A 12,523-nucleotide genomic window follows, 5' to 3' on the forward strand; every position below is an offset into this window, starting at 1 on the left:
CGTAACAGTATGAAATACGACATTCTCAGGCAAAAAAGTTACGAGACAGTAGACATAAAAACCCACACACAAAGCCTTGACAAACAGTGACAAAAGTGCTCTGAACATGAGCATTTTCACATTTTAAATATTTACTCATCATTGTTTTTGCTTATTTATTGCCTTGGGGCAGTCCCTAACTCTCAGCCTAACCTACCTCACAGGGCTGTTGTGAAGATACAGAAGGTAGAATTAAAATGAGAAAGAAGGAAACTAAGTCTGCAATGCAATACATGTCTAATCGGAAGTAAGCTTGCCTGGGAGTAAGTCCCATTAAACCCAATGGGACTTACATCTGTGTAGACAAGTACTGGATTGCAGGTTAGTCCTTGTATTACGTGTATCAAATTTTATTTGCCTTAACCAGATTGATGCATCTTTGTACTATAAAGGGTCATATTTTTTCTCTCCCCCTCCCCCGCAAATTGGTACAGCTTCAAGGCTTCAACCAGTCCTTATGCTGCCTAATTAGTGCAATCTTATACCCAATTTGATTTACCTGGGAGTAAGCTGCATTAAACATAAGAAGACTTACTTCTGAGTAGACTTGTATTGTAGTGTAAGTCAGCTATACAATCATTTTTAACAAGTGCCTTTTTGGAACTCTGCATTTGACATGGGGAGGAGGATTTGCACAAAAGAGCTTCCAGGGAATATCTTCCTCGCAAGGTGAAGATGCATCCTTCTTGTTAGAAGGGCAGGAAGAAAACTGGAAGGAGCATCTCTTTAGGACACTGGCTGCTTGCTGCTGCAACTTCTGCCTGCCCCTTGCTCACCCTGAAGCCATGGGTTCGCCTCTGGTAAGAGAGGGAGGCAGAAGGCACTGCTCGAGTGTGCGCCAAACACACACATCGCCGTCTCTCACCTCCTCAGCCAGTTCTTCATGTCCATTTTGCCGCTGCCTCTTTGCCCTCCAGCTCTTTTCTCCCTCCACTCCCATCCATTTTTAAACAATTGTTTTCTCCACTCCATCTCATCTCACTCTCTGCCGCCTCCCTCGTTGCCTCCTAAACCCTCATAGAGCACGAGGGAAGAGCGACGCTGCACAGAAGCCCAATTTGAAGCACATGATTTTTATCCACAAATCAGAGGAGCAGAAGACTTCCCCTGCTCCCCCCCAAGTAATGCCCAAAAGTAATGCTGGAAATGTTAAAGGTACAGCTCAAAAGTAATCAAACTCCTCCTCGTTTTATTACAAGCAAAATGTGATGAAATTACCCACTCACTCAAAAAAGTAATAAATTACAAGCAATTCGTTATTTGTAACGAGTTACTTCCAAGGTCTGATATTCTGCATTTTTCATACACTGAGAAAACTACTGAACACCCCCCCCATCTGCAGCCAATAAGATTTTGCTTGTTTGGGAAAGGTGGGAAGCCAAACTGGAATGAATATCTACTATTGTTACTGTGTATAATGAAATTACTGTCTGTGTGCATGTTCCAGTAATCCATAAGAGAAACACTGCCATAAGCTACTTATTGAAAAACACCTACATAGGATAGAAAAGCCATCCCAATCAAAGAGGCATAGTTCATTGTAGCTTTTATTTATTTATTTATTGTATTTATATACCGCCTCATAGCTGAAGCTCTCTGGGCAGTTTACAATAACTAAAAACATTAAAAACAAATATACAAATTTAAAAACACATCTTTTAAAAACAATTTAAAACACATGCTAAAATGCCTGGGAGAAGAGGAAAGTCTTGACCTGGTGCTGAAAAGATAACAGTGTGGGCGCCAGGCACACCTCATCAGAAAGATCATTCCATAATTTGGGGGCCACCACTGAGAAGGCACTCTCGCTTGTTGCCAGACTCCCAGCTTCCCTCAGAGGGGGCACCCGAAGGAGGGCCTTTGATGTTGAGTGTAGTGTACGGGTGGGTTCTTGTCGGGAGAGGCGTTCCATCAGGTATGGTGGTCCCAAGCTGTGTAAGGCTTTATAGGTTAAAACCAGCACCTTGAATCGATCTCGGAAACATACAGGCAGCCAATGCAAGCAGGCCAGAATCAGTTTTATAGGTTTGGATGGTCTGGTCCCTGTTAACAATCTGGCCACTGCATTTTGCACAAGCTGCACCTTCTGTACTGTCTTCAAAGGCATCCCCACATAGAGTGCATTGCAGTAATCTAACTTCGAGGTTACCAGAGCATGGACAACTGAAGCCAGGTTATCCCTGTCCAGATAGGGCGTAGCGGGGCCACCAACTGAAGTTGGTAGAAAGCACTCCATGCCACTGAGGCTACCTGAGCCTCAAGTGACAGAGATGGTTCTAGGAGAATCCCCAAACTACGAACCTGCTCCTTCAGGGGGAGTGCAACCCCATCCAGGACAGGTTGGACATCCACCATCCGGTCAGAAGAACCACCCACTAGCAGCATCTCAGTCTTGTCTGGACTGAGCCTCAGTTTATTAGCCCTCATCCAGTCCATTGTCGCAGCCAGGCACCGGTTCAGCACATTGACAGCCTCACCTGAAGAAGATGAAAAGGAGAAATAGAGCTGCGTGTCATCAGCATACTGATGGCAACACACTCCAAAGCTCTGGATGACCACATCCAGCGGTTTCATGTAGATGTTGAACAGCATGGGGGACAGAACTGACCCCTGCGGAACCCCATACTGGAGAGTCCAGGGTGCCGAGCAATGTTCCCCAAGCACCACCTTCTGGAGGCGACCTGCCAAGTAGGAGCGGAACCACTGCAATGCAGTCCCTCCCACTCCCAACTCAGCCAGTCTCCCCAGAAGGATACCATGGTCGATGGTATCGAAAGCCGCTGAGAGATCAAGGAGAATCAACAGAGTCACACTCCCCCTGTCTCTCTCCCGACAAAGGTCATCATACAGGGTGACCAAGGCTGTTTCCGTGCCAAAACCAGTCCTGAAACCTGACTGAAATGGATCCAGATAATTGGTCTCATCCAAGAATGTCTGGAGCTGGCCCACAACCACTCGTTCAAGGACCTTGCCCAGGAATGGAACATTTGCCACCAGCCTATAGTTATTAAGATTTTCTGGGTCCAGGGAGGGTCTCTTCAGGAGTGGTCTCACTACCACCTCTTTCAGGCAGCCAGGGACCACCCCCTCTCGCAGAGAGGCATTTTAATCACTTCCCTGGCCCATCCGACTGTTCCATCCCCACTAGCTCTTATTAGCCAAGAAGGGCAAGGATCCAGCACAGGTTGCACGAACCTGTCCAAGCACCTTGTCAACGTCCTCAAGCTGTACCAACTGAAACTCATCCAAGAAATCAGGACAAGGCTGTGCTCTGGATACCTCGCTTGATTTACCTGCTATAACACTGGAGTCTAAGTCCTGGCGGATGCTAAAGATTTTATCCTGGAAGTGCCTAGCAAATTCATTACAGCGGGCCTGAGATGGATCTACTATGTCCTTGGGGCCAGCGTGTAATAGTCCCCGGACAATTCTGAAGAGCTCTGCTGGGCGGCTGTCGGAAGGCAGAGCTGGGGTCCCAATCCCGGGGAGCTGGATCCCGGAGAGTTGGGAGAAGAGTATTCGGATGGATGGCAGAGGGAAGGGGGAGGAACTTCCCCCCTTTGGAGCGAAGACGAAACAGAGGAACTGCCAGTGATAAGGTCGCTTAGCAACGGGGAGCCTGAGCCCTCTCTGGACATTCTCACGCCTCCCCCTCTTTCAGGCTCAGAGCAAGAGGGGGAAGAGGGAGGGCTGCTCACAGCCGAAAAGCGGGGAGGCAGTTTACCATCAGCCTCTCCCCTATCCCCCATCCTGGAATCGGAAACTTCAGAAGAGGAGGGGGTGATGCTTCCCCCCTCACCGCGCACACGCAGACAGCTGAAAAGACAGGAGAGAAGGGGGGGAAGGGGGGCAGTACCTGAGGGGCAGTAAAGGAGGAGCGAAAGATTGCGCGCCCGTTTGGCCCCTTCTTAAAGAACAGGCGGGAAGAAGTCCCTTGCTCTGTCAACTTTCTCCCAATGCCGCAGGACCTGTATCCCTGTATTGATTCATGAGAAAATACAGTCTTTGTTTGGACATTACCCTAATAAAACACGAATTAACTACAATCGTTGGTCTGGTTCCTGAGTCACATCCTGGGCCTGACAGCTTGACAGAACCACCTAAATCACCCTCCACGCTCTCTTCACTTGACTGGGACAAGATGTCAAAGGGAGCAGCGGGGGGGACGAACCCCAGTTCTGAGTCTGAAGAAGTGGAACTCCTGAGGACTAAGGTAGCTGATTTGCAGACGGATGTTCAAGCCCTGCTAGCAGCAGTCAAGGCGCTGAAGACGGATAATCAAACCTTGAAGGCCACAATAGACCAGATGTGAACAGCCCCTCCAGCTGCCGTAGTAAAGGTTCCCATTGGATTGCCCCCAAAATACGCGGGACAAAGTGATCAGTTGGCAACCTTCGTGGCTCAATGTGAGTTATATCTGGATGTCAGGCACACGGAATTTCCAGACGATGGGGCTAAAGTAGCTTTCGTGATTAGCCTCCTGGAGGGAGAAGCTGCAAAATGGGTGACTCCGTATCTCGTGAGAAAGGATACTGTCTTAGGAAGGTACAGAGGATTTATACAGGAGATGACCGAGATGTTTCAAGACCCGCAAAGGGCTGAAACAGTAGCGCGGCAACTAGGCGCTCTGAAGCAAGCTAAAGGGACTGTTTCCGAGTACACTAACGCTTTTAAAATTATGTCCCAGGAAACTGGTTACAATGACGCCGCCCTGATGTTTATGTACCGGAGTGGATTAAATGCTGAAATCCTGGATGAGTTGGCCAGGACCTCCCCCCCCGCTGACCTACCAGGGCTCATCCGGCTATGCCTACAGATAGATCACCGGATGGAAGGAAGGCGCCTGGAAAGGAAGCAGGAGGTCCCGAGATACTCAGCCTCGGCATCCCGCAACAAGACCCTTCCCACTACAGGGATGGCAGGTAATGCAACTGAGGGACAGGGAGGGGCTAGGCCAAGACTGTCGGAAGAAGAAAAGGAAAGACGACGCCGGGAACGTTTATGCTTTTATTGTTCAAAGCCAAGCCATGTGGCCAGAGACTGTGGACTGAAAGGGGGGAAAGCCGAGCCGTCGGGAAACTAGAACACCCAGTCCACGTGCAGGCCGGTGGACTGGGGGCAGCGTTGTATAAAGGCCCCCCAACGATCCAACCTCCCTCAAAGGGGGTGTTGGTCTTGCCTATTCGGATTACAACTTCCAGAGGAGTGGTGTTTAATTCCACTGCCTTAATTGACAGTGGAGCCTCCACAAATTTTATTGATGCAAAGTTAGTCAAGCGTCATGGAATTTCCCGGTGGAAACTGGACGCTCCCCTAGCTGTGGAGACTATCGATGGGAGACCCCTGAAGTCAGGAGGGGTGACACAAGCCACGGAGGAAGTGAAACTTCAAATCCCTGGGCACGAAGAGTTCATTTCGCTATACGTGTCAGATCTCTCGAACTTTGAGGTGATTCTGGGAATGCCCTGGCTAGCAAAGCATGAACCCAAAATAAGTTGGAAGGAGGCGGTGGTGTGGTTCACCTCACAGTATTGCCAGGAGAACTGTCAACCTGAAGGAATCAAGAACACCTTAGCGGGGGCAGTGCAAGAGATCGAGCAAGTGACCCTGCCGCCAAAGTATGAAGAATTCAAAGATGTGTTTGATGAAAAAGAGGCAGAGACTTTACCCCCCACCGCCCTTACGACTGTGCGATTGATCTAGTGCCAGGAGCCAGCATCCCATCAGGGAGAATCTACTCTCTCACAGAGAATGAGAGGGAGGCCCTGAAGGAATTCCTGGATAAAAACCTGAGGCGAGGATTCATACGCCCCTCACAATCCCCTGCTGGAGCGCCACTATTGTTTGTGAAAAAGAAGGGGGGGGAACTCAGACCCTGTAACGACTATCGCGCATTGAACCAGATCACCATCCCCAACAGCTACCCGCTGCCCCTGATCTCAGAGTTGCTGGACCGACTGCACTTTGCAAAAATCTTCACGAAGTTGGATTTGAGAGGAGCGTACAATCTGATCAGAATGAAGGAGGGAGATGAATGGAAAACAGGATTCTTGACCGCTTACGGACAGTATGAATACCTGGTCATGCCGTTCGTGCTTTGTGGAAGTCCAGGAGTTTTTCAAAAATTCATGAACGACGTGTTTAGAGACTTGTTGGACACGTATGTAATCTGTTACTTAGATGATATCCTGGTGTTCTCAAAGAACCAGGAAGACCACGACCAGCATGTGAAGACGGTGTTGAAGAGACTGAGAGAAAATCACCTGTATGCTAAATTAGAGAAATGTGGATTTGACCTCAAGTCTCTAGACTTCCTTGGATATCGAATCTCAGCGGAAGGCGTGGAGATGGACCCAGGGAAAGTAAGCTGCATATTGGACTGGGGCCAACCTGTCACCAAAAAGGATGTACAACGGTTTTTGGGGTTTGCCAATTATTACAGAAAGTTCATTCCAGGGTTTTCCAAATTAACAGCTCCTCTGACTGACTGTTTAAGGGGGAAGAAGAAGTTTCAATGGACAGAGAACGCCACCGAGGCCTTTGAGGAGCTGAAGAGAAGGTTTGCTACTGAGCCCATTCTGCGCTTTGCTGATCCGAACCGCCCTTTCGTAGTGGAAGCAGATGCTTCAGATTTTGCCATCGGGGGGGTCCTGCTACAATTAGAACAAGAAGGGAAGGAGCTGCACCCCTGTGCGTACTTCTCTCGGAAGTTAAAGCCTGCAGAGAAGAACTACACAGTTTGGGAGAAGGAGCTGCTGGCCATCAAGGACTCTTTTGAAAACTGGAGACAATACCTAGAGGGGACCTCTCATCGAATTGAAGTGCGCTCCGACCACAAGAATCTTGAAAGCCTCCAAACCGCCAGAAAGCTGAACCAGAGACAGATAAGATGGTCTCAGTTCTTCACTAGGTTTAACTTCCAGATTACTTACCATGCCCAAGCCAAAAACCAGAGAGCGGATGCCTTATCCAGACAGCCACAATACAAAGAAAGTGAATCCGAGGACCAGCCTCAGTACGTAATCCCGCCAGAGAAATTAACGTTGGGAGTATGCGAGCCTTCATGGGAAGAGGAACTCAAAAAGGCACAACAAGAAGATGCAGACATGCTAAAATATCAGCAGGAGACGGGACAAGGTCAAGACTCAGAAGTAACCTTTCACTGGAGAAATGGACTGTTATGGTTCAAAACCGCCAGATATGTGCCAGAAGGGGAATTAAGGCTCAGAATCCTACGCCAGTGTCATGATTCCATCACAGCGGGACACTTTGGGATTTACAAGACCATTCAGAACGTGGCCAAGGACTTCTGGTGGCCTAAAATGCGTCGGGATATTGAGAGTTATGTAAAGTCCTGCTCTGTCTGTCTGCGGACAAAAACACAAACAGGGACACCAGCAGGACTGTTACAACCGTTGCCTGTCCCACACGAACCCTGGAAGGACCTCTCCATGGATTTTATAACTGATCTACCCAAGTCCCAAGGAATGACAGCCATCTTAGTAGTGGTGGATCTACTTACCAAAATGGCACACTTTCTTCCTTGTGCAGGGGCCTTAGAGGCTAAAGAAACGGCCAAGTTATTCATAAAAGAAGTCTACCGGCTGCATGGATTGCCAAACAGCGTAGTCTCAGACCGAGGAACTCAGTTCACAGCCAAATTTTGGAGAGCAATGTGGAAACAGTTGCAGACGGAATTAAAACTCTCCTCCGCCCATCACCCCCAGACAGATGGGCAGACGGAACGCTTGAACGCCGTTTTGGAAAGATATTTACGAAGTTATGTGTCCTATCAACAGACTGACTGGGTATCATATTTGCATTTTGCAGAGTTCGCCTACAACAATTCTCTGCACTCCAGCACTCAACAAACCCCGTTCTTCGCTAATTATGGATTCCATCCTAAAGTCTTTCCAAGCAGCTCAGAAGGAATGCTGGTACCGGCAGCTGAGAACTTCCTTAAGGAATTGCAAGCGGCGCAACAAACACTGAAACAGCAGTTAAACGAAGCCAAAACGGAGTACAAGCGAGTTGCTGACCTGCACAGGAAGGAGGGCCCCCCCCTTCAACCGGGAGACCAGGTATGGCTGTCCACCCGCTTCCTCCAGATGCCGGGCAAATGTAGAAAATTACAAGACAAGAGGGTGGGTCCTTTCGAAATAGAAACTCAAATCAATCCCGTGGCGTACCGACTGAAGCTGCCTGACACGTTTAAAATACATCCTATGTTCCATCGATCCCTCTTAATGAAAGCTACCCCTCCCAGTGAGTTACGGCCGGAGGAACCTCCCGGAGCTCCACTCCTGGTAAATGAGCAGCTTGAGTTTGAAGTTGAGGAGATCTTAGATTCCAGGATCAGACGCCACAAGCTGCAGTACTTGATTCACTGGAAAGGCTATGGGGTGGCTGACAGATCATGGGAAGATGCAGCTGATGTGCATGCTCCAGAATTGGTAAAACTTTTCCATCAACGTTTTCCCCACCGTCCCAAGCCAGACAACGGGAGGGGGGCACAGCCTGGGAGGGGGGATGGTGTCGGAAGGCAGAGCTGGGGTCCCAATCCCGGGGAGCTGGATCCCGGAGAGTTGGGAGAAGAGTATTCGGATGGATGGCAGAGGGAAGGGGGAGGAACTTCCCCCCTTTGGAGCGAAGACGAAACAGAGGAACTGCCAGTGATAAGGTCGCTTAGCAACGGGGAGCCTGAGCCCTCCCTGGACATTCTCACGCCTCCCCCTCTTTCAGGCTCAGAGCAAGAGGGGGAAGAGGGAGGGCTGCTCACAGCCGAAAAGCGGGGAGGCAGTTTACCATCAGCCTCTCCCCTATCCCCCATCCTGGAATCGGAAACTTCAGAAGAGGAGGGGGTGATGCTTCCCCCCTCACTGCGCACACGCAGACAGCTGAAAAGACAGGAGAGAAGGGGGGGAAGGGGGGCAGTACCTGAGGGGCAGTTAAGGAGGAGCGAAAGATTGCGCGCCCGTTTGGCCCCTTCTTAAAGAACAGGCGGGAAGAAGTCCCTTGCTCTGTCAACTTTCTCCCAATGCCGCAGGACCTGTATCCCTGTATTGATTCATGAGAAAACGCAGTCTTTGTTTGGACATTACCCTAATAAAACACGAATTAACTACAATCGTTGGTCTGGTTCCTGAGTCACATCCTGGGCCTGACAGCGGCACAGTGATGATTTGATAGTGGCAGCAAAATATTGTTTTTTTGCTGCCTCACTGCCTCTAAATACAGCTTACCATAGGCACTTACCAGTGTGTAATTGCATCCACCAGGAGTTTGTCTCCATCTGCACTCAAGCCGTCTCCTATATTGTTTCATCGCTCTCAGCTCTGGGGTATACCATGGAGCCATACGAGGTCTACACAGGAGAGGGTGCTCAGGAGCAATCATGTCAACCGCCCGGGTCATTTCTACATTCCACAGTTCAACCAGGGTTTCGACAGGAGCGCCAGTCTTATCAGCCAGAAAACTCCCCCGAACCCTTTGGAAACCACCCGGATCCATTAGTCTCTGGGGGCGGACCAACTGAATAGATCCCCCACCCTTGCAGGAGGGGCAAAGCCGCTGTAAGTCTAAACTTCAGCAAGCAGTGATCTGTCCATGACAGAGGCACTGATGTAAGGCCCCTCACATTCAGATCACCATCTCCATGTCCAGTTGCAAAAACCAAGTCTAGAGTATGTCTTGCTACATGTGTTGGGCCAATGGCATATTGGGACAGTCCCATGGTTGTCATGGAGACCATGAAATCCTGAGCCGCCCCGGATAAGGTGGCCTCGACATGGATGCTGACATCCCCCAGAACCAACAGTCTGGGGGATCTCAACAGTACACCCGAGACCACCTCCGTCAGCTCAGCTAGGGAGTCTGTTGAGCAGCGGGGTGGGCGGTATACCAACAGAATCCCCAGTCTGTCCCACTGACCCAACACAAGGTGCAAACACTCCAGACCAGCAGTCACATGGACTGGGTGTTTTCAGAGGGAGATGGAGCTCCTATAGACCACAGCAACCCCCCTCCCCGACTCTCAGGTCTATCCTGATGCTGAACCAGATACCCTGGCGGGCATAGCTGGGAGAGACTGACTCTTCCCTGCTCACCCACCCAGGTCTTGGTTATACATGCCAGATCAGCTGCCGCATCCACAATTAAATCATGAATGAGGGAGATCTTATTATGTACTGATCTGGCATTTAGGAGCAGCATCCGGAGGTCTGAGAGCTGGCTGATAGGGCAACCAACAAACCTGTGGGCGTGGGGAGGACCACAATACCTGCTGGAACGCCTCTCCCGTTATGAACCTGCCTGTACACTGCGTTCTACATCGAAGGCCCTCCTCCGAGTTCCGACTTATAGAGAAGCTCGGAGGGCGGTAACAAGAACTAGGGCCTTCTCAGTGGTGGCTCCCGAACTGTGGAATAGTCTGCCCGATGAGGTGTGCTTGGCGCCGACATTGTCATCTTTTCGGCGCCAAGTTAAAACCTTCCTCTTTTCTAAGGCATTTTAATCTAATTTTAATTTAGTTTTCAAATTTGCTGTAACTGATTTTAGATTTTTCATTCTGTTATATATGTTCTTGTTGTATTACATTATGGGATCTTATTGTATGTATCTGTATTTGTTGTTGTACACCACCCAGAGAACTATGCTAGTGGGGCGGTATAAAAATTTAACAAATAAATAAATAAATAAATAAATAAACAAGGCACAGCCGTTAACTGCCTGGGCCACGTTCCCCTTACCTGGCAAGTCCTCCTCACCATATCTCCCTCTACCCATCACTACACTGATTGGGGGGCCCTCAAGTCTCCCCACTTGGCTCTGAGTCCTGTCTCCCAGGCACATGACTCAAGACCCACAAAAAGGCAGGCAAAGCCTTTTGTCTTCCCCTTTTTGCAACCATGTAATATATCAGCAGAGTTGCCAGCTTTGTTCAATTAAATTACCGCAAACCCTAAGAATCACATCAATAAACCAAACCCCAGCTTCCAAGAGACCCTGAAATATACAGTATTGGGACAGGAGTCTGGAGCAAGCCACTGCACCTTTTCTTGAGGGCAAGGCAGACATTAATGACTGCCAACAATGTTCCATGTTACTAGGTAATGTAATGTATCTAAGTTAATCAAAACTCAGCGAAAGTAACATTGGGGGATCTTGAAGGAAGTCACTTGTTTTAATCAAACCTGTGGGAAATGGGGTATTACTGTGCATTCATAAATTGTAGGTCAGCATCTCGTCTGTGTGGGAAGTTGCAATGCCCATGGGAATTTACATTTGGCTGTGGTAACTCCCTCATGATTTGCTTCTTTTCAAGCCAACATTTATTATTTGCAGAGAAAGTAAATATCACGGAAGTCCCCCTTTTTTAAGAGCAGGATTTCATATTAATGATAATTGAACAAATTTTCACATTTTGTTCTCACAACACATTTTCTTTTCAATTTCTCTGTCTCTGTCTCAGACACAACTAAAACAAAGTTGCTGCTTTCTTTCAGGATAACCACATTTTCCTTAGGGGCATCGTTCCCTGTGTTTGTTTTAAATTAGGTGAGCAATTCATTTGTGTTCAAGACTGCCTTCAACCTTTTAGGGTTATACTGTTCCATGAGGCAAGACCTTGACCTCTTGAGGTGAATTTTTGTATCTCTGGATGAGTCCACCTATCCAGCCTACCTAGGGAGAACCAATCTGGTTGGGCCTGCCTCCTTGATACATCTGAGGGGAAGCTGGTAGAAGCTTCTCCATGGTTCAAGAAAGAGGGTGAGAGTTTAATAGAGAAATACTATAGTTTTTTAAAACCACAGCCAGGTTGTTTACTACTAATTAACCTTAAAAGTTATCTAATTACAAAATATATTAAAATATATTTATATTGTCCTTTTTTATAAAAGCAGTAACTTATGTCCCCTTGTCTAACTTGGCTTTCAGATTTAAGTTTCTTTAGGGCATGGGCCTGTTCTCTTTTTAAAACTCTGTGAGATGCCCGACATTGATGGTAGGGTACAAATAATAGACCTCATAATTATTAAATTCTCAGGGAAAGAGATACGACAGTCCTAAAAAGGGATTTAAATGCCATACATGACAACACATTTATGCTGTGTAAGTTGCACATTGTGGTGTTATGTTGGTCACAAGAACTGTTACATGTAATACACATTTCAGGTAAATTCTTTCCACATTTTCTTAATTCTAACATACTCAAATAAGATAATAAAATTAAAATGTAAAGATTTTTCTTTTCATTTGCCATGGGAGGAAAAGCATATGTGTTTTTGTAACCAACCAATCAATATCAGTTTTATTGTCCTAAGCTCCGCCAATTTTGTTCCTAACATAAAACTTCTTCTCAATCGAGAAATCACAGCTATCAGTACAATAAGTTTAAAAACACTATATTAGAAGCTCAACTGGAGTGCATACCGCAGATCAGAAAAGGTACCGCCAGGGCCAAGAAGATGCCAGCATGGTTAAC

General features: G+C 47.9%; 1 protein-coding gene across 8 annotated transcripts in view; it reads left to right on the top strand.

Annotated features, from left to right (window-relative positions):
• KIFC3 (kinesin family member C3) overlaps positions 1-12,523 on the top strand; it is an 80,486-nt gene that overhangs the window by 7,347 nt on the left and 60,616 nt on the right. Inside the window, exon 1 of one of the 8 annotated variants that reach the window (XM_061594372.1) lies at positions 341-360. The exons of the other annotated variants lie outside the window; for them this stretch is intronic. The gene's annotated coding sequence lies outside the window, so the exon portion shown is untranslated. Of the gene's footprint in view, positions 1-340; positions 361-12,523 lie in introns of those variants that run through there. 8 annotated transcript variants of the gene reach the window in all.

This window comes from Rhineura floridana, chromosome 13 (genome assembly GCF_030035675.1).
Source record: "Rhineura floridana isolate rRhiFlo1 chromosome 13, rRhiFlo1.hap2, whole genome shotgun sequence".
NCBI lineage: Eukaryota > Metazoa > Chordata > Lepidosauria > Squamata > Rhineuridae > Rhineura > Rhineura floridana.